Source organism: Ambystoma mexicanum, chromosome 2p (genome assembly GCF_040938575.1).
Source record: "Ambystoma mexicanum isolate Mex_15411 chromosome 2p, UKY_AmexF1_1, whole genome shotgun sequence".
Lineage (NCBI taxonomy): Eukaryota > Metazoa > Chordata > Amphibia > Caudata > Ambystomatidae > Ambystoma > Ambystoma mexicanum.
Window position 1 is genome coordinate 30,861,774 of NC_090923.1, and position 21,658 is coordinate 30,883,431.

The following is a 21,658-nucleotide window of genomic DNA, read 5'->3' on the forward strand; positions in this document are numbered from 1 at the left end:
ATCCCCTTGACAGCCAACACATGAAGCAGACATGTCACAAATAAATGAGAACCTGGCATGCATCCAGTGGCCTTGATATGCAAACACGTCCCAAAAGCAGAAATGGATGTGTCTAAATAGCAAAGCCTACACAAGTACAAAAAGTAGTATATGAACTCCATCAGACACCACCTCTGTCAGGCAGATGTCACAGGCAGAAAAGACAGATGGCAACTAAGAGATGCAACACACCATAAGCATTTCTGAACTGCAAAATGACCTCTGCTGCAAGTGATTCCAAACACACAATGACACAGGTAACATGCATGTAGACATGCATCACTAAAGCATCATCAGCAATATAGCTCCATCCATCTGCAGCTCGGCCCGTACCGGGTGGCATGGGCCATGTAGATATAGTGAATGTCACAAGCAAAGCAAGGGCCTGCAACCAGGCATGAGGGACCATAACACCCAGTACCATCCGAGCTGCAGGACATGAGACCTCCACAACACCCCTCAGGCCTGATTGAGCACATTGGCCTATGAATGTGCCCGATTACATCATTCCGTGTGGAAATCTCCACGGCCAGGACTCACCATAGTAGCTAAGTGGCCCTGGGCATACACATACTGCACAACAGTGAACCTTTGGGATCATGCCAGTTCCACATAACGTGCGCAATTCAGAAATCTCACCAGCATAAACGCCTATCAACTACATATTAGTCAGTCAACAATAAAGCTGCGGAAGACACATGTGTAAATGGACACTTTAACAAACACATAAGTGAGTACTCGCAATGTTGCACCACACAACGTTGAAGCTGCTTGCATATGTACATGTGAAAGCGTTCAAAAACACCAATTTCCAGGTACACCTGTATTGTGAACATGACCAGCATCCAATACACCGAAGCAAGCAGCTATAACGCTGCTTGCTTTGATGTATAAGGAAGTGCACACATACACATGTGAAGGATGCTCCATAGTCATTACAACCCGATTGGCATGCTACATCCAATCAGTGCCCTATGCCAGTTGGTATAGGCCGTATATTGACCAATCAACTCATCTAAACAACCACTAGGGAGTTCCAGTACTGAGTACATGTGTCACAGGATGCACCTGTGCCCGTTCATACATGACAGAGAAGGGGTGAAAAACAGTCCATACATGCCAGGTGACTTTGACATTGCATCAGTAAGTAGGCATGTAGAAGGGTGTAACACGGCTCAGAAGTGGGTTGATGCAGTGCAGAACATGTGTATGTGACCCGCTATCTACATGAACAAGTATATCATGATGTCTACCAATACATGTTAAGGCAGTGCAAGGGCAAGTTCAGGCATCACGTGCAATGTGCATACAATGGGTTGCATGGCTACAAGCAAACCACCCACCCACCCTAAGTGAAAATGCAGGGAGGCATTGCATGGCAGTGAAAGGGTGACCAGAGACCTGTGTATTGGCAGACAGTGTTGACTAGCGTCAATTGCATCATCTCAGTCAACTGATGACACAGCAGATGATGATGATGAGACAGTAAGCAGGACACATGATGAACCCTCAGTAGTACACCCATGTGTGCAGAAGCCACTACACCAGTTGAACAGAGTAACAGGGTGAGGCCTATGCCCCACAAAGACTGTGACACCCTAAAACTGTGTGTCATGCTGGCCTGAGCCAGAGTGGGCATGGAATGGGTGATCAAATGCCATGAAAAATAGGTCATCCTGGACACGTACTACTATGATCATCCTGTCACGGACACATAGGGGCATGCATGGAATGCACATGGAGCATGAATGGGCACTCATGTCCCTGTGGAGCATCTGCCATCTGCACAGTCCAAGTGAGACACCCTGATCAAGGACAGATGATGTACCCCATTGCATGTGTCTGGCAGGTTGGCTGATGGAAGCTTGCATGTACACAGGAGCCTTGAACAGGCCATTGTAGTACGCCAACATGATGCACACCAGTGCCATGGTGAAATTGTGGTGCAGGCCGGGTGGAGGGGCAAGGGAGCATGCCTACGTGGAGTACCCGCATGCAGGCAGAAGACACATGCACGTTAGTCATGCAATGCTAAGAGGAATTATTGAAGCATTGCATGACTTGCACATGGGAACCATATACACTTGACATGTAGTGGCAGTCAAGCACAACACATCACACAAGCAAACCACACATGGCCTCAACAAACACGCAACAACACTCACTGGACGGGGCATCAAAGTCCAGCATCTCTCCCACTCCTTTGACCATTCCTGCTGGTATGAACTCTGCAGCGACTGACTCGTGCGAAGTGAGGCCTTCCTCCTCAGGTGGTGGCCTACTGCCAGTCACCAGAGTCATGTTGTAATTAGAGGCACGCTTCACCTTAGTACTGCATTTGAGGTCATCCCAATGCTTTTTGCACTCTTGAGCTGTGCGCACCTCATGGCCGAATGCACTCACATGATCCGCAACTTGCTTCCAGTGGGACATACGATGGGCAGCCGTAGTTTGACAATTCGGCCCCACTAGCATATCACGGTTGTGGTCCTGCTTGTAGTCCACCAGGAATTCCAGTTCCTGCACGCAGAAAGGCTTCTTCCTTGACGTGCCGGAGGCCGGAGCTGTGTCTGGGGTCCCAGCCTCTACTGCAGGTGCAACCTTCCTCCTCTAGGACAGTGGTCCAGACCATGGCTGGCAAATGCCGCCCGGAGCAGTATGGGCTGTGGTGCTGTTGGGTTGAACCGAGGGAGTGGCAGGTGGAACGAGGGCGGAAGCCCTGACTTGCGTCAGTTGCTGCTGGGTGCCCTGGAATGGACCCTGCGCAGCATCATCCGCTGTGCCAGGGTCATTGACAGGTCCTGTCCTGGATGGTAGACTCACAACCGGGGTGGTGTCGGCTGCTTCTGCCCATGCACTTGCCAACACCCAGCTGGTCGGGGCACCAGATGACATTACTTCCCCGGGGACACGTGCCTCGGTCAGGGCAGCCCTGCGTGCACCTACGGTATGCCTCCTGACCTCCTGGAAATCTTCCTGGGACTCTTGCGCTGGCAGACCCTGAGCCTTGGTGGTGGTGTCCACAGCTGCACCTGCAGCTACCACTCCCCTTGGGCCCATGGCAGTCGATGAAACGGACTGCCGGATCACATGGGTGCCAGTGCCAGATGCAAGAACTGCATCTCCCGGAGCTGCAGAAGGTGGTGGCATGACCGCACCAACACATGGCACAACATCTTGCCGAAGTGGCACACACCTGCCTCTTCCCTCTCTGCAGCCACCCTGGACACCCTGGAGTCCCCCTACTCTCTGGTCACCCCAGCCACGTCCCTGGCCACGCCTGCCCATGGAGTATGCCCAGCTGAGGCTCACCTCACCTTCTGTGGCCTCCCAGCCATGGCGCAGATGTAGTAGTGCCGGCACAGATGTAGTAGTGCCAATGGGAGGTGTGCACAACAATTGTCCTGGGCAATTGGGGTGAAAGGGGTGGGATACAAGATGATAACAGCACCCCTGCACCTGCAAGGCTGTATGTGACCCCGGTGATACAGTGACGGGTCATGCAATGCTCAGGCACCTCAAAACTACAGTAAAACCAGGCACGCAACCCGCGGTAGCCCACGTGTGTGGAATTAACCTCCCCCAGTACGCAGTGGCACCCAGGGCCACGAAAAACACATACGCGTGGGACACGCAGGCTACTATGACCTAGAAAATGGGTACGCGATACACAGGGGCACCCGGAGTGGGAAAATAGCGTGTGTGACTCACCGTCCGACTAGCGTGATAATGAAAATTACGCGTAGCCAATACTGCCGCCAAAAGAAGAGATACGTCCTTGATCCGCTGTGAAGTTGTGATGGCGCGCGAAACAACATGAAGTAGCAACACACACGTCGGTCTCCACAAAAGGCACATACAGAGAACTGCTGGCCCCGCTCACCTTTAACCCGTGCTGAGGGAAACGCCTGTGCACGTCACTTCACTTATGCGCTTAGGCCCTTTCCTTGGATTACACGTATTCACATGCGGAAGTGCTGTTTTCTCATGTGCTGAATCACTATGCACCCGTGATGAGGGGAACGCCCGCGTGTGTCACGTCACATACCTGCTTACGCGCTAAGGGCTTTTCCTTGAATTACACACTGACGTGCAGTTTTTTCACGTGCCTATTCACTCCGTGTCAAGCTGGCCACGCAACAACACACGGAAGACCATGCTCCTGCTCAGAAGGCCGAATTACTGCCCTCCAGGGCTCATGGGAGGCTGCTCGGGGCAGCCTTCCATGAGCCATTTGCTGCTGCCTGCCTGCCTGCTGCCACCATGCCCTGTCATTTGGTGCTGCACATCTGCCATCTCCAGGGGTCCAGTTGCTGTGACCAACCCTGCTGGAACAGAGGACTCCCGACTGGTATTCCATCGCTCCACAGCCCAATCCCTGGACCCAGTTGCCCACCCACACCTGCCTCGGGGGTTGCCATTTCCGACACAACACCATCTGGCACCAGTGGCAACCCCCCAGTTGAGAGGCAGAGGGCTGCCAGCTTCACTTCCAATGAAGTTGGCAACCTGGTGGAGCATGTCCTGGCACCCCTCAGGATACACGCATGTAGCCCATCTACCCTCCCCATGCCCCACAGGCAGCCCATCACCCCAGTGCATGCCCCACAGGCAGCCCACACCACAGGGACGACTTTTCCCACACGTTTTTCGCAAGCACGAGAGGGGTAGGTGTATTCTGAGGGGTGCACAGGGAGTTTTACACGCGACTTTGCTGGCGCAAGCGGGGTACGTGTATTCTGAGGGGTGCGCGGGGAGTTTTACATGCAATTTCGCTGATACGTGTATACGTGTATTCAGAGGGGTGCGCTGGGAGTTTTCCACGCGTTTTTGTGGTTGGGGGGGCTGCATGCTGGTCCACTGGCCTTTGCGCCATGTGATGGATTTGTGCAATGTTCATGGTGCACGGGGCTGGGTTGGGGGCATAACTGGCGCTGCTGCAGGATCGCTGCGCCACTCTGCACCACGGGTGATTCTGGATGTTGAAATCCATGAATACGCTGTGCGCTGAAATGGGTTTTGGCGTACGCGGCTGGCGCAGACTGCCACACGCGCACACTGTGCACCACTTGTGTGCTGATTTCTATGAATTACCCCCTTAATCTCTTGCAAATGGGAGAGGTGTTGGCAATAAGAGGACTAAAGGAAAGTGCAAATTGTCAATTTTGTAGATACCCACAGGAAACCATAAAACATGTAATTATTTTGTGTCCAGTACTGCAGAAGGATAGGGAACAATTATTTGGTAAATGTGTGCATGACTCTCACTCTCTGAATACGGAACACTTTTGGAGATGCATTCTGCAAGGTTCGCCTTCCACCTTTTTAATCAGTTTAGTGCAATTTCTAAAGAATATAAAGATTATATGAGTGAGTAAGTGGAAAAGTTATGAACGCCTTGAATGAAAGAGCATCTGTGATATCTGATAGGAATCCTGAGTTGTAAACTGTTTTCCCTTGCATTTATTTTGTTACCTCTGTTTAAAAAAAAACATGTCTCCCGAACAATATGTTTGAGACTTTTAAAGTACTTATTCTTACTCTTAAGTTATTAATAATGATTTGATGTATTGTACTTTGTGTGTGAGTTGTATAAGTTGTATGAGGTTTTGTATAAAACCAGTTAAAATAAAAAAAAATCTAAACAAGTATGTAAGCTCTGGCCAGCATACAGCATTTGAAAAACAGATGTACAATATGTTCAAGTCCCCTCACACCACAATATAGTGACAAGGCCCGAGATAAACATTTCAAGTACAAGAGGAAATCCTGCAACTGTGGTCAAAGAGGAGAACTATTCAATCCCAGGGAAGAAAACGCCTATTTGGCTTGTATTTTCTGCTGGTGCTTGTGTTTATTTTCCCTTGCAGAAATCAAGGGTCATGGTTATGAAACTTACCGATGTAATAAATGTGGACCATTTCATGCCGTATTCGTGGAAAATGTAAAATCTAGGGGAACAGGAATATCTATAAGTGGCAATTTCTAATGAAACCAACCTGAATCAAGCGCCAGTTTTAATTCTGAACTCTGATATGCAGCATTCAAATTCACCTCCCGCAGCAAAGCCACAGCAGAATGGATCTACCTTGCCTTATCAAGGAGTTGAAAGTCATCTGAATCTCATAATGACGGTCTCTGGGACTAGTTCACAAGGAGGACAAATGTGCAAATAATTCAAAGGGGGTGTTTTTATGGGCTGCATCTGGGTAGTGGGCTCAACCTCTTAAAATAAAGAATAGGAGGTCGCCACTAAGTCCCGAGAAAGTAAACCAAAGGACAGAATGCCGTACCTTTTCGTACCAACCCAAAAGGGGGGAAAAGCTTGTAGATAGCTGGGTCTTAAAAGTAGATCATGTAGCAATTTAATTCTCCCAAGGGAAAATTTGCACTAGGAATACCCCACAAGGATAGTCCAAAAAAGTCCATGAAAAGCAGCAATGAGGAAAAATTCAAGCAAATGCAGAGGAAAGCAGCAGGAGGTAGAATGGTGGCTAAGGCAGCCTGCAAGTTGAGCAAGCAAATGAAAGAAGTTAAAAAAGGCAGAAACTGGAAGGAAACAGGAAGGCAAGAAATTCAGGGTTGATGCAGGCAAAGGGGAGCAATGGAAGAGTAGAGCAGCATCTAGCCCGTAAGAAAGAATACTAGGATTGTAACGCGTCGGGTGGCAGAGTCAGAACAGTGAAGTAGAACAGAAGGGCGGCCCGGAAACACTAGACCGTGGTGCACATTAGTGTAGAAAACATGTGCAACACTTCAATGGCGGTGCTGTCAGTGGTACCAGAACTTCCAAGGAGGGAAGATCTGGACAGTATGCCCCCTTCTGCGGGTACTGGTATCAGGCTTCCCTGGATGTAGACTATGGAAACTCTGGATATGTCTTGTAGCCATGTTGGATATAAGCTCCCATGAAATCTTCAGAAGGAGAATGACCTTTCCACCTAGCAAGATACTGCCGTCTTCCCTTGTAGTATCTGGAATCACAGATTCTTTCTATTTCGTACTCTTCAGCAGAAGAATCACTTCCAAGATCTCTACCTTGTCTTTTCCTTTTGAATCTGTCCGGAAAAAATGTGTGTAGCAAAGAGGCATGAAAAACAGGATGAACCCATTGAAGGGACTTTGGTAGTTTTAACTTAAATGCCACTGGATTGATCTGTGCCAATATAGGAAATTGACCGATATAGCTTGGAGACAACTTGGCTGGATGAACCCACTTCGGCAGCTATCTTGTGGACAACCAAACAGAAGATCCCACCTGCCAACCCAGTACTGCCCTCCTCTTGGTATTGGCCTATTAGATTTATCTATGTCGGCTTTCTTCCATATTCTTGAGAGCTTCCTTCTGGGATACTGAAATAGAGTCCAACAATGAATCCACCAGGGGTAGATTGGTAGAAGGCAGTGAATTGGAGGGAAAAGACTTGGAATGCCTACCATTAAGACAAAAAAAGGGCTCATACCATAGCGGTATGAAAAGCATTTTTATAGGCAAATTCTGCTGTTGGTAAAAGGCTTACCCACTTGTCTTGTTCTAGATTGGTCAAACAACAAAGGTATTGCTCCATCGTATAGTTTAGGCATTCTGTCTGACCATTGACTTGTGGATGGTATCCTGACGTTAAAGTTCAGTCCATGCCCAGTGACTGACACAATGTCTTCCAAAACAAGGACATGTACTGTGTTCCTCGATTGGACAAAACAGTACCGGAAAGACTGTGCAAACGAACTATGTCTCTCAAGAAGGCTTGCGCCATCTCTGGGGCTGTAGGAACTCCTCCTAATGGGGGAAAATGGGCCACCCTGCTAAAACTGTCCACAGTTAACATTATGGATGAACAAAGCTGAGAGCAAGGAAGATCAACCACAAAATCAGTGGATATATGAGAGCATGGTTCAGTGGGTAGCGTGGGCTGCATAAGAAACCCAACTGGTTTAGCGGTGGTGTACTTAATTCTAGTACAAACTGGGCAAGACAACACATAGTTGTGTATATCCTGATTGACGGAAGGCCACCAAAAGGACCATTTTATGAGATCTGTGGTATTGCCGACCCAGCCCTTTAAGACGAGGTAGCAATGCTTTGAGATGAATGGGGATGCAGAAGATACTCAAACATCAATAATCAGACAGACTCAGGAAGTTGACAAAGTTCTGACTGTTTTAATGTCAATTATCTAAAACAGTGAGTACAATGGACATCAAAGGACGTCTCACAGCATGATCTCAAACATTTCATAAAAAACTTAAATTATATAGAAACAACTCGTCATTAATGATGTCAACCGGCATTGCAAACTGCAAAAACCTGTTGGCAAAAGTGATTGGATCTAAGGTAACATCTAAGTATATGTTCCATACTAGTCTAAGAGAATGACTAGTCAGGTGGGGCAAGTAAGCCCACTCCTTAAACAGGTCACCCCAACATGTTTCTCTGCGTGACTACTGCTACTTGTGGTATGCCTGCTGTTTGCTGCGAACCTGAGCCTTCTCCACTAGTCAATATCGCCCCTTCTATGGCGTATTTTGACACTATTTTTGCTTCTTCATCTTTCCTAACGTCATCTTTCTTTTGATTCTTCTCCTGCAGTAATCTGCAAAAATGTGTGATGGTCAGCTGGATTTTGGACCATAGTTTTGCCTCCATACCCACCAGTTTCTTGAGCTGTTTCTGCACTGGATCTGGAATCCCCTGACATAATATATGGTAGAATACAGGTATATATTTTCCCAACAGCTCGCGAGTATCCAAAGAACACTGCTCTTGGAAATTTGGAATGCAAACAAGAGGATACTCCCCTTCCGGCATCTTCTGTGCCATTATAGCTCCCATATCTGACGTGTCTGGATACTGCATTCGCAGCGCTTTCCAGACTGCCATTCTACAGTTATTAAACGGTGCTCCATCATGAGCAGTGTTCTGTGCAGTGACACTGGAGTATCCTGCTCTCGTCCAAATGTCATTGGCTCTCTCTCCCCAGGAATATCAGCTAGAAGACCTTTAATGTATCCTATAGCTAACTTGTTTCCTCCTGTCATTTTCTCTAACTCATGTATCCATTTCCCAGTGCCGGAAGTTAAACTTGGGAGTGTACACCTTAAATTATCCTTATCCATCTGTGGCCATGGTATATATTGTGGTCTGGCCCTTCCTTTCTCTAACAGAGTGTTAGGGAGAATTCTCCAGAATGGCTCAGCAGCTTTGCTGGATTTCTGGGATTTAAACTTTTCACCTGGTAAGAGTGTGAGCCTTTTTTCCCACTCTTACATGTGTTTTGCTGTGTGTTGTACATTTTTGTGTTCATGGACTGTGGAGTCTCACCTGCTCCATAGGCATCATCGTTTTACTCTGTGTCACACAGCACTTTTAGTGCAGTGACACAGAATTGTCTTTTTCAGACTTCCCACTGGAAACTCAATTTTCTGTGACTGACTGCTGTCTCCAAGTACATGTAAAGTTGCCATTGACTTTACTAGTCTTTTTAAACCTACAGACCCAGTAAAAACTATCTTCTATAGAGTACTGGAAAGGGTTAATAGTTATCCCTTTTTGTCTGTTTCACATGGAACATTATTTCATTCCCCTTTCTCTAAGATTTGGCTGGTGGCAGTGGTATGTACCATTTTTATTCTACCGCATGCTATGAAAATAACATTGCTACCATTGAAGGCTATGGTGGTAGCCTCGAACTCTAATCCGCTGGACCACTTTTATATTATTTTGGCTCCGGTCAAGTTTATTCGCCATTTCTTATTAGAAAGGTATTTCTTGTGTTTTACTCTGCGCGCCAAACCAGGTTTGGTTCCTTTGTTTGCCGTCCTTTGGCGGGCTTCTGCAGAGAAGCCCTCCTTAGGTGCCTGAGTGTCTGGATGGACAGGATATGAGAGAGAGGTTTCAGACTCCCTGCACAGGGTCTCCTTGTTTGATTGGCTAGGTGACTATCCTGCCAGGACAGCCTCCCTGCTGTGTGATTGACAGCCAGGCTCTGTGAATGGAGGAAAACTGCACAAAAAGGAGGTCTATTGGACTGGAAGGCAGAGTCGCCACTGGATCAAGAGAACCGAAGAGAAACTGAAGGAAGAGGACTACTGCAACTACTGAACCTCCCATTGCTCTGCTGCTGGTTTCTTCCCTGGGCAGTGCAGGACCCTCCAGTCTTCCTCCTTCTGGTCAGTATGACAGTCGCTTCAGGAACCGTGAGCTTGCAGGAACTGCCAGGAACTTCTGCCTCAGCTACAGCATTCTTCTTCTACTAAGGTACTGTTCAAATCCGGTCATTCGTTCCGTCTGACCGCAGTGAAAGTGTTTTAAATCTTTCGCTAACCTGAGGGTTTGTCCTTCTCTACTCTTTTAAATAACTTTCCTTCCGGCCAACTTTGTTTCAAACTCTTGGCAAAAACTTAACCGCGAACTACTCTGAACTGTGTGATCCTCTGCAAAGACACTGTACCATTAACATTGGACCTGGCCTATTGATTTGAATCCTAGTTGTATTAAACCTTTTCTAGATTGCCCTGCCTATTACCTGTTGGTGCTGCTTGATAAACTTGTCTTTCCCTCCCTTTTTAAATTGCTGGAGTGCCATTTTGCTCACACTTCATTTTGAGCTTAACTGGTCCAGAATTGATTGAGTTTTAGTGTAGTATATTAAGATTGTGATTTTCTGCTGCTTTATAATAGTAAACTGTTTTATAACTGATGGTGTAAATACATGTGTATTGCTTTACTCAGAAACATTGAATCAGTGTTTGTTTGAACCATAGCAATTGCTGTCCTTTGTGTAACTTCTGATACTGCTCACTTTACTCTTGAGATAAGTCTGGCTGCTCAGACATCGCTACCACTTTACTGTGTAGTACAGGCTTGTACTAAAGGAGAATGTGTACTTAGACTTGTAGTCTTAATTATATGTGGTGTTCCCAAAGGGTTCTGCATATGATTCTGCCTAACACAGAGGAAACGGCAAGATCCCAAATTCACATTTGTCCCCCATCGTCTGTCTGTCCATAGCAGGGACAATAATTCTGCACCGCCTTCTTCCTGGTAGCGACCTTAAGCTGCTAACATAAGGTGGCGAGTCCCCCCTCTCACTATGGGATCGACTTCTAGTTCGATCTAGCCATGTCAGAGGTTCTGACACCCTAGGTTTGGGTAGGTTGAGATCTGATCATTTTACTTCTCTGTCCACTGGAGAACATCCTTCAGGACCACATGGGTTATCTCCCTCCTCCCCATGGAAGTGGTATCTGTCCTCATCTGACATAGCTTGTCCCCAACTTATATGACTTCCCTCTTTTTCATCTCTGTACAGAGTTCGTCTGTCCAGAAACAAAGCCTTATGCTCGAAATCATCTTCCTCCTTGTCGTGCAACTGCGTGCTTTCGAGTCGATAATGTTTGCCCTTTCCTTTCGGTTCTTTCTTAGTCCTCATATCATGATAGACTTTATTGATTGCGTCCCCGATGATTCTTGAATCAAACTCATCCTCTAGATTTGCTCTAGATGGACCTGGTATCAGCTAATGTGTCGGGAAGAATTCTTCTATGTCCTCCCATGTTACTGCTGGATTAGGCTCCATTAATTATTTTTCTACGTGATCAATATTGCGTGCTCTCTGCCTTCTCTAGCATTCTATTTCTTTGTCAAGCTCTCTTCACTTCCTTGCCTCTTCTCTTACACTTTCTTCTTCCTGTCTTTTCACCTCTCTTCTCTCATTTGCCCTGCATATTTCTCTGTTTCTTCATCTTTGCATTCTTTTATGTCTTCATTTCTGCTCTTCCTCTTCCTCTCTTTTTCTTTCTAGCTTGTCTCGTTCTTCAATTGCTTTCTGTCTAGTATCCTACTTTTTTGCTCCTCTGCCTTCTCCTGCTTTCTCAGTTGCTCATCTTGATATAGCTGTTCCCGTCTCTGTCTATCCTTTCTTCTAGTCTCATCTCCTTTCAATCGTTCCTCTCGCTCTATGCCTTTTTTATCTTGTCTGTCCTGATCTTCCTTTTGCCTTACTCCCTCTTTCCATGTAGTTTGAGCAAAATCTGACCGCCCACCCGTCCGTTCTGTGTCAGCGCTATCTCATCAGCCTAATTTTTCTCTCCTTTCCATCTCTACATTTCCCATCCTATAGCTAAGGATGTACTTGGTCGAACACTTTTTTCTTTGACTCGTAAGACTTTCGAGGTCACATCTCTTTCCAGAGTCTTCTCAGGACTCTTGCTGCTGCTATGCGCAAGCGACTCATATGCCGGATAACCCTATTGATGCCTTAAGCTCTCTTCGTACAATCATCATTTATTTCAGGCATGGCGGGGGGAGCAGAAGGCTCCTCACCCCCCTGTTTGCATATGTTAAGCATCCAATCTTCAGGAGGTGGGTCTTCCCTTTCCTCCTAGTACATCTTCCAGAGCTCTAACCTCGCTAACCTCTTTTCTAACCTTTTTCCCTGTGTATGTTGCGTGCAAGTATGTCGTCATGTGTTGCAAATATTCTTTTGATAGTGATCCCCCTTGTGGCCATGGCATGAACATCTTATGTGCTGTGCCCTTAACCCATTCCGCACTATACTGTTTGAGCTTGGGTGCATGATTTGCCAACTGCTTGCATAGATGTATAAACGGAGTAATATCCTCCATTTTGACTCGTCACACTTGACTGTCAATACTCACCATTACATTTTTACACTTTTAAAAATATGTTTCAGAAAAACAACACAATATGAGAGTGCATCAATCGTCGCAGCTCCAAACCTTTAATATCACGTTCTTATTTCAGTCTATTCATTAAACATTTATCAGTTCAACTAAATAAACAAATCATTACATTTCAAATCTCAGTGCTTTCTTTTTCACGTCTCTTAAATGATTCACTATTTCATCACCACATCTACATTTATACAATACATAAAACAAACAGACAAAACTGACAGACTTGGCCGCCCTACGTTCATCTTAGTCTACGCTCCTCATGACTATTCCTTTATTCACGCTCTTCGTGACAATACTTGCCCCTAAAAATACTCCTACAGAGTTTGTGTCATTCCCTTTCGACAATCATTCAACGTGTCCGTAGTCTACGTCATCCACTATTGGGACTCTGGTTACGAATCCTCCTGAAAACATGCTATGACGCAGGATACTGGGCTTAATCTAACTGTGACACTCCTCATGTCACAGTTTCTCAATTGCTTGACGATCCTCGTCTCAAGTCAATTACTAAATGACTCGACGCTCATCGTCTCGAGTTAATCACCCCTACCACTCTGCATTACTTATTTCCCCTTATCACTCTCTTCACTCACTGCCCATTCACAATTTGCCACCTCACTCAGTACTACTCACCAATTGCGTTTTCAACTTCCGACTCTCTGGATCGTCGCCTCATCAACCAGCCGCTTCAGCCTTCTGTCTGCTCAGATTCCTGTAGAAATCATTAGGTGATTCCGTGCAAACCGTGGCACCCGTCCCACTAAAACTTGCATGCTTTTTTAAGTTAGTTTCTGCTATCGACAGGGAGCCTCATGTTCTTTCAGCTAAATGGCACAGGACGTCCGATATTACTGGGACCCAAAAGCTTAGTAGGTCAACGGTTCTTTAACCATCCTCTGCTACCACGTGAACTGGGATTGCCGACACAGCCCTATAAGACGAGGTAGCAATACTTTGAGATGAATGGGGAGGCAGAAGATACTCAAACATCAATAATCAGACAGACTCAGGATGATTGCAAAGTTTTGACTGTTTTAATGTCAATTATCTAAAACAGGGAGTACAACAGACATCAACAGACGTCTCACATCATGATCTCAAACATTTCATAAAAAAACATGAGTTATGTGGCAAAAACTAGTAGTTGCTGACGTCAACCTGCGTTGCAAACTACAAAAACCTATTACTAGTGTAAGAGAATGATATGGTCTTTAACGTCAGGTGGGGCAACTAAACCCACCCCTTAAACAGGTCACGATGAAGGTCATCAATTACACGACGTGTCAATGGTTACACAAGCTATAGGGCTCTTTATTACGTGGCCCTCTATAATTGGTTGACACCCTTACATCCGTCAGTACTTTTCCACCTACGCAGGCAGCACGCAGGCTGGTGTCCAGGGGTGGTGGGTTGGTCTTGACCATCGCTTCCCACCAATTAGCATATCATCTATCATCACCTCAGCGGTCTGCACGTCAACTAAGGCTTTGTACTTGGCCTTGAGAATGTTCTTTGTTCTGGAGAATATGAGGGAGTAGAGGCATACTCTGTCTCCTTGCGTATGTGTGGTTCATCATGATTGTCTATTTTCATCCATCCACGTGACTGAAGTCCATTAATTTGAGCTCTGGTGTATTTAAAATACTATTATTTAATGAACCCCTGAAGGCTTCCTTGTTTTCATGCACGTCTTCTGAACAAGAGTTTGTTCTTTCACACGTTTGTATCTACTGTTTGATCATTCCAGCCCAAAGAGGCCTTGGCTTCATGGGGCTGCTCCAGCCTCGCCCTTCTTTGATTCACTCCTGTAATTCTATTGCATTTCAACTGCGACACACTGGAAAAACCTTTCTTTTCTGGTCCAGCTCTGCTAAAATGCATAGTGGAATCGCCCATTGTTCACTCACTCCTATATATTGTTGGAGCATGCCACAACCTATTCACTGCACAGCTAGCCTCAAGAATACTTTGTCTGCTTGTGTTTCCTTGCATCTGTTCATTTGTAAAATAACTTGAAATCTTCATTGCTTCTGTAAAATAAATATCTTCATCTCGATTCTGAAATGTTACTTATCTTTGATACTTTCTTGAAGCGCATAGAATATCTATGATCTTCTTGTCTCTACATCTCTTCTGGGTGTGTCAGTCTTACTTCGTGTGACGTCACCAATATGCTGTCTTGCTCACTTTTCACGCTTCTTCCAGTATTTCATTCAAATGGCCAGCATACTGTAGCGTATGCAGGTATGGCTTTCTCAATGGGAACCTTGCTTCCAGGATTCTCCTTGGTATTGGTGTTTTCATGGCACTGCACGTGTTTCACATTCTGGTTCCCAGCATATAGGCAACATGGGCGAGATGCTTGAGGTGTGGGTACTTGGCTCCTTCTCTACACCTATGTCCGTAAATTCGGGTATCATGTCCCCAAGAAAGGATCCGCAGTTGGAGTGTCCTGTTGGGCATGAATAAACAGTCCCCCTGGAAGCACAACCCCTCCTTTCTTGTTAACTTAACTTGATCTCTTGCAGGAAGTTCTTGCCTTTCCACCGAAGTTGCTTCCTTAACCTTTTGCAAAAAGGAGGATGCACAAAAAACACATTTATCTTTGTGGAACTCCATAAGTAGGACTTGTAGATCCAGTGAAGGAATACTGAGATAAACACCCAAGTTGTAAAAGAACTCTCAAACAACAGGAGAATAGGATTCATGCTCCTGGTGAGAAAACTGAATAATTTCAAGTACACTGAAGAAACTCCAGGGGAAGGGAGTCATTCCCCCTGACCTTGTTTTGAACTGTACTGGAAAGAGCGTACCAATACCAGGAGAAACACAACATTCTCCTGGTTCAGGAAGGTTGACTGTGCAAAGTGCTGGAAGCACCAGCCAGGGGAAGGGAGTAATTCCCCCAGGCATCTATTAAAAAGGGTACTGCTATTTTCCCAAACCTAGTGAGTCCCCCAGCAGCTTTGCTGGATTTTTGGGGTTTATTTTTTCTCCTGCTAAGAGTGAGACTCTTTTTCTCCCACTCTTAGACATGATTTGAGTTATCATTTGAATGTGTTTTATGGGTTATGGGATCTTTTACTCCATAGGGTTTCATGTAGTTTGGGTGAGTGTGTTACACAGCACCCTCAGTGCAGTAACACAGGGGTGTCATAGTGACCCCCAAACATAGACTCCATACCCTGGGACTGACTACTGTCTCCCAGGGCATGTAAAGTCACCATTGACTTTACTAGTCTTAAATTGGGAACAGAACCAGTACAAACCATCATACTGTGGAAGTACTGGTAGGGGTAATTAGATTGCCCCTGGGTCTGTTTTTCGAGGGGGCACTGTGCAGTCCCCTCTCATCGAGTTTCTGGCTGGTGGCAGTGGTTACCACGCGAAATATTCCAGCAGAATATTTCCTATGGGATTTTCCCATTCATTTTAAACGCACCACTTTTTGGTGCAATGTTAAAGATACCGCCGGGTTATTTATTTAATATTTATTCCCTGGTTGGGTCTATTTGCCAGGACTCGGTTTTAAAATGGCGTTTGTGTTCGCCTCTGTAACTCCAACCCAAGTCGAGCCCTTTGTTCCACTTTTGGCGGGCTTCTCCACAGAAGCCTCCAAAAGTGGTGCCACTCTGTCTGGGTCTACAGGATGTGTGGGAGGGGGGTTTAGGCACCCTGGACTGAGTTGCCTCGGCAACTCAAGTCGCACTCTTGTGTGATTGGCCCAGTGGTGAGCCGCCCGGCTCACCACTTAGCATGTTTGAGTGACAGCTAGGACTGATGAATGGGGGTTTTCTGCATAAAAGCAGGGCTTTGGGGACTGGAACTTCAGAAGTCGCCACAGGACCTAAAGAATCCCAAGAGGGAGAAGCTGAGCCGACCTGCTATGACGACACCACTGGTGGAGCCCTGCTGAACCGTCTCACCACTTCCCGTCGAGAGAGGAGATCCCCATCCCGGACAGTCTTCTTCCTTTGACTGGTGGGGATAACCAGTTTGCCCGCTTTTTGCCTTACCGGATCATCTCATGGCCGCCTTGCCTGTGCCAAGCACCCCGGCAACTGGGATACCACGTTTTACCACTACCGCGAATAAAAGGGTAGTACCTTTTAACCGGAGAACTCTGCGGCTGGTTTCTTCCCTGGCAGTGCAACGACCTTCAGCTTTCCTCCACTTCGAGATCTTCTCTTCCTCTGGATGGCGCTGTGACTTGCACCCACTGCCAGGAACAACTTCCCCCTCTGGAGGATCCTCTCCACTTTCAAGGTACTGTGTTCGCCTGGCCTCCCTCGCAACGGTCTGTGTGGGGTGTCTCTTAAATCCTCAATTTACCACTTGGGTTGGCCTTAGGCTGGCTAACTGAACTTTTCTGAGCTGAACTAATTCCCTTTTGAACTCTCGGCAAGACTTTTCAAGACTCTTCAATTGTGTGATCTTTGGCGCATTGGTGCTCTGCTCTCTCTAAGAGTGAGCCTGGCCTCTGAACTTTTTGATCACAAGTAGACTTTGACTTTCCTGCCTTGCTGGGTGCTTCTAAAGTATTAGTGTTGTGTGCTTTCTAATTTCTGCCTTTTCCCTCCCTTTTTTGATAACTTATTAGAGTGCCATCTTTAGTTAAGCGCTCACCTCTGTCTGAAAATAAGTGGTGTTAACTAAGACTTGTCTAATAAGGAATAAGGGATGTATATATATTAATAGTGACTGTGTGTGAACTTGATTGCCATATTAGTGTTAGTGTATTTTATAAAGTGTGTCTTTAAATAAATAATGATATACTTTGATACCAAAGCTCTGGTCAGTGTTTGCTCGTGCTACTGTATTTTGGTACCTATCTTGTATACTCTATATACTGTCTAACTCTTCTTGAGAGAAGTCTGGCTGCTCAGCCACAGCTACCAGGTAAATCTCGGTGGTACAGACTGCTACCAATTGGGTTTACTGCAAACGCCTCTAGTCATAAGCCTTTTGCAGTGGTCTCTAAGGGAACTGCACAGGTTTCTGCCTAACACTGGTGTACAGCGGTGGGATTTGTATTGAGTATACATTTTAGTGTGCTTAAAGATACCTTAGTGCAACTAACCACAAAGCTTAACACTAAAAAGTTTATTTTCTAACCTGTCAACTAGGGAAAGTTATAGTCAAGAGTCCCTTGCTACAAAAACTGTTGATTGTTCAAGAGTTCTCTGTAAGCATAAGAATCTCCTTACTAAAGGCAAGAAAATGGAGCTAATAGAAAGGTTGTTAGCAAATCAAAGTCTGGATGGTGGTTCAGAGGAACCTACCACTCCAGCAAATGTAGATAACAGTAATAATATTTATATTGATCAAAGTATTGATAATCTTGGGTCAGAACCAGAGGAGGAGGGAGAGGATGTTGTAGTTGTCCCCCCTAGGCCTCTACCTGCTCTGCCAGCTGTACGTACTGGACCTTTGCCAGGTCCCACATTTAGTCCCCAATATCTGGAACTAGAGAAAATGAAACTAGAATTGGAGTTTAAGAAACTTAATACTCAAGCAGAACAAAGACACCAAGAACTGAATCAAGAACTAAGGATCAGGAAAATGGAGCTCAAACATGAGTTAGAGATGAAGAAATTGTCTGTTGAAAATGCTTCTCTCTCCGAATCCTCTAGGAGTTCCAGTCCCAAAAGACCCCGGATGCCTAAAGAGCTGGTGGGTATGTATGAGCCTAAGTTGGATGTGTTTGATTGGTTGAGTTTGTTTGAGTATAATCATGGGCTCCAGAACATCACAGGAAATTAGTTACTTTCCTGGTTGTTCTCTAGGATCCCCCTGTTGCAACTGATGTGGTAATGGAGTTGGGGGAGGAGGATAGAAAGGATTATGAATGTGTGAAAATAGCTTTGATAGCTAGATTTGGGAAGACCCTTTCCCAGCACCTTAAGAGGTTTAGGACCCTCAAAAAGAATGATGGTACCCCTTGGGCTACCTGGGTAAGTGAAAGTTTGAAAAACTTAGAGGGATGCATTAAGGGTTACAAGGTGAACACCTATGAGCGACTGAGAGATCTTGTAATGTTGGAGTCAATTTATGATGCCTGCTCTCCTGTGCTCAGACAGCACTTGGCTGATTCAAAGGAATTAGATTCCAGGAAGCTAGCTAAGGCTGCTGACTTGTGGGTTGCCAACAGGGCCACTCACAAGGATTCAGGGGTCACTCAGAAAAAGGATGAGGGAAAGAAGCCACCAAAAGGGAACCAAGAGACTTATAATACCTCCCAACACAAAGAGGGCCCCAAACAACAAAATTACCAGGGTAAGCCCCAGGATAAACCACAACAGGCTAGTGTACCCTCTGGTCACAAACCAGAAGGAGGTAAGACCAAGCCACCCTTCCAGAGAGCATTTGGAACATGCTATCTCTGTGGGGCAACTGACCACATCAAAGGAGATCCCAGATGTAAGGGTAAACCTGCAGGGATCAGCACAGTCTCCTTAGCCTTCACTCCTGAGGAGGAAGTCCAAATGGCTAGTGCTCACTTGAAGTCTTTGCTAAAGAACTTTTGGGTCTTCAAGCAAGTGTAACAGTAGAGTCCATGGGTCTGGTTAGCAATCAGAATAGGACTGTGTACAACTCCATACCAGAAAACTCTAAAGTTTATTTTATGGACAGTGTTCTTGTCAATGGCCAGGATACTCCTGCCAGGCGAGACTCTGGGGCCAGCAGAACAGTAGTGGATGAAAGCTTTTTCAGTCCTGAGGATGTTGCTAAGGCACCCAAAGGTCCCACTAAGATGTCTGGCGGCCCTGTCCGAATGGTTCCAATTCTACCAGCCCTCATTCAGTGTAATAACATGGCAGTGAGGATTCCTGTCAGTGTTCAGACTGAGGTACTTGGGAGAGTCCTGTTGGGGAATGACCTAAGAACTCTAGGAGTAGTATCCAGTACCCCCAGGCCTCCCATTTTGGAGACCCAGAACCAAACCAAATTGCCTAGAGATGCCACCTTAAGGAACCACTTTAAGCCTGTGGGAACCTCTACTGAGAACCCCACTACAGGCCCTGGTGTTGGTAACTTGACCTCTGACCCAGGCAAATTTCAGGCTAAAATGTTAGGGAAATGGGTGCCCGAACCAAGCTCCATCCTTATTCCCCCAGTTTAAAAGTCTGTGACTCCCCCTGCTTCTGAGGAGGAGGTGGATAGACCAACTGGACCCCTAACTATTCCTAAGAGAACTGGTAATTCTCAGTGCTGGTGGAAAACCAGAAAAGAAAAGTCTAAGGCCAAAAACCTTCAGACTGTTGGACCTTCTACTGAAGACTCCAACTCAAATCCTAATCTTGGGAGTGAAACTCCGAAAGTAGGTAAGGTTAGATCTAAGAGGAAGGAGAAGCATGTACCTTGCTTATCTCCATCCCCTCCAACCAAGTGGCCTAAGACCCAACCTTCTCCCAACAGAGAAGTGGTGAGGACCTCTGGAGGCCCCTCTAGATCTAAGGGAATCCTTTATAAGGACCGCTTGAAAAAGCCTATCACAGGTTCAGAATTTGTACCAACTTCTGAGGGACTGGTCAACCAGATCCTCTATAGTTTTAAAGAGACCGATGTTCCTCAAAGGGTTTGTAGGTCATATAGCTTACAAAAAAATTCTTTGATTTGACCACAGAACACAGGTCAGGGTGTCACCACCAAAATGCTGATGGTCTCTCTAGGAAGTATGTCATCGACTAGAGGTATGAGATTCATCCAGGAGTGGATGAAATCCTCCTGTCCCTTAGCCTGGGGAGGAGGGTGCGAGTGTTAGGGAGAATTCTCTGTTAAGGCTAATTTCCCAAACCTAGTGAGTCCCCCAGCAGCTTTGCTGGATTTTTGGGTTTTATTTTTTATCCTGCTAAGAGTGAGGCTCTTTTTCTCCCACTCTTAGACATGATTTGAGTTATCCTTTGACTTAGTAATGTGTTTTATGGGCTATGGGGTCTTTTACTCCATAGGGTTTCATGTAGTTTTTGGTGAGTGTGTTACACAGCACCCTCAGTGCAGTAACACAGGGGTGTCATAGTGACCCCCAAAAATAGACTCCATACCCTGGAACTGACTATTTTCTCCCAGGGCATGTAAAGTCACCATTGACTTGACTAGTCTTAAATTGGGAACAGAACCAGTACAAACCATCATACTGTGGAAGTATTGGTAGGGGCAATTAGATTGCCCCTGGGTCTGTTTTTCGAGGGGGCACTGTGCAGTCCCCCCTCGTCGAGTTTCTGGCTGGTGGAAGTGGTTACCACGCAAAATATTCCACCGGAATATTTCCTATGGGATTTTCCCATTCATTTTAAACACACCACTTTTTGGTGCAATGTTAAAGATACCGCCGGGTTATTTATTTAATATTTATTCCCCGGTTGGGTCTTTTTGCCAGGACTCGGTTTTAAAATGGCATTTGTGTTCGCCTCTGTAACTCCAACCCAAGTCGAGCCCTCTCCTCTCAATTCCTGGATCGTTGCATCCCGGAACTTTGAATGCACGCTGAAGTCGGAAGAGACTTGTGCAGCCTTATTCAAGACCCGATCCGTACGCAAGAAGGCATCGACCAAGAAATCCAGCAAAGATCGGACTCAGGTGAGAAGGGGGGAACTCCTTGACAGTTTGAGACGCCACCCGACCGAACTTGATATGGACATGGAAGCGGCCGTTCAGGACCTGATGCGTGGCATGCAAGAACTATCAACCGAGGTACAGAATCTAAAGGCGGAAAATGCCGCTCTCAAACAATTAGTTCTATCCCGTGATTCTGCCACAAAAGAAAGTGTGTTGCTGGGCGGCATAGTGGACAAATACAATGGGTCGGCAAAAACCCTTCGTGGATTCCTGGATTCATGTTTGGTCTACTTTACTTTTAAGCCCTACTACTTTTCGACTCCCAGGGCTAAAGTGGGTTTCATAATTTCTCACCTTTCAG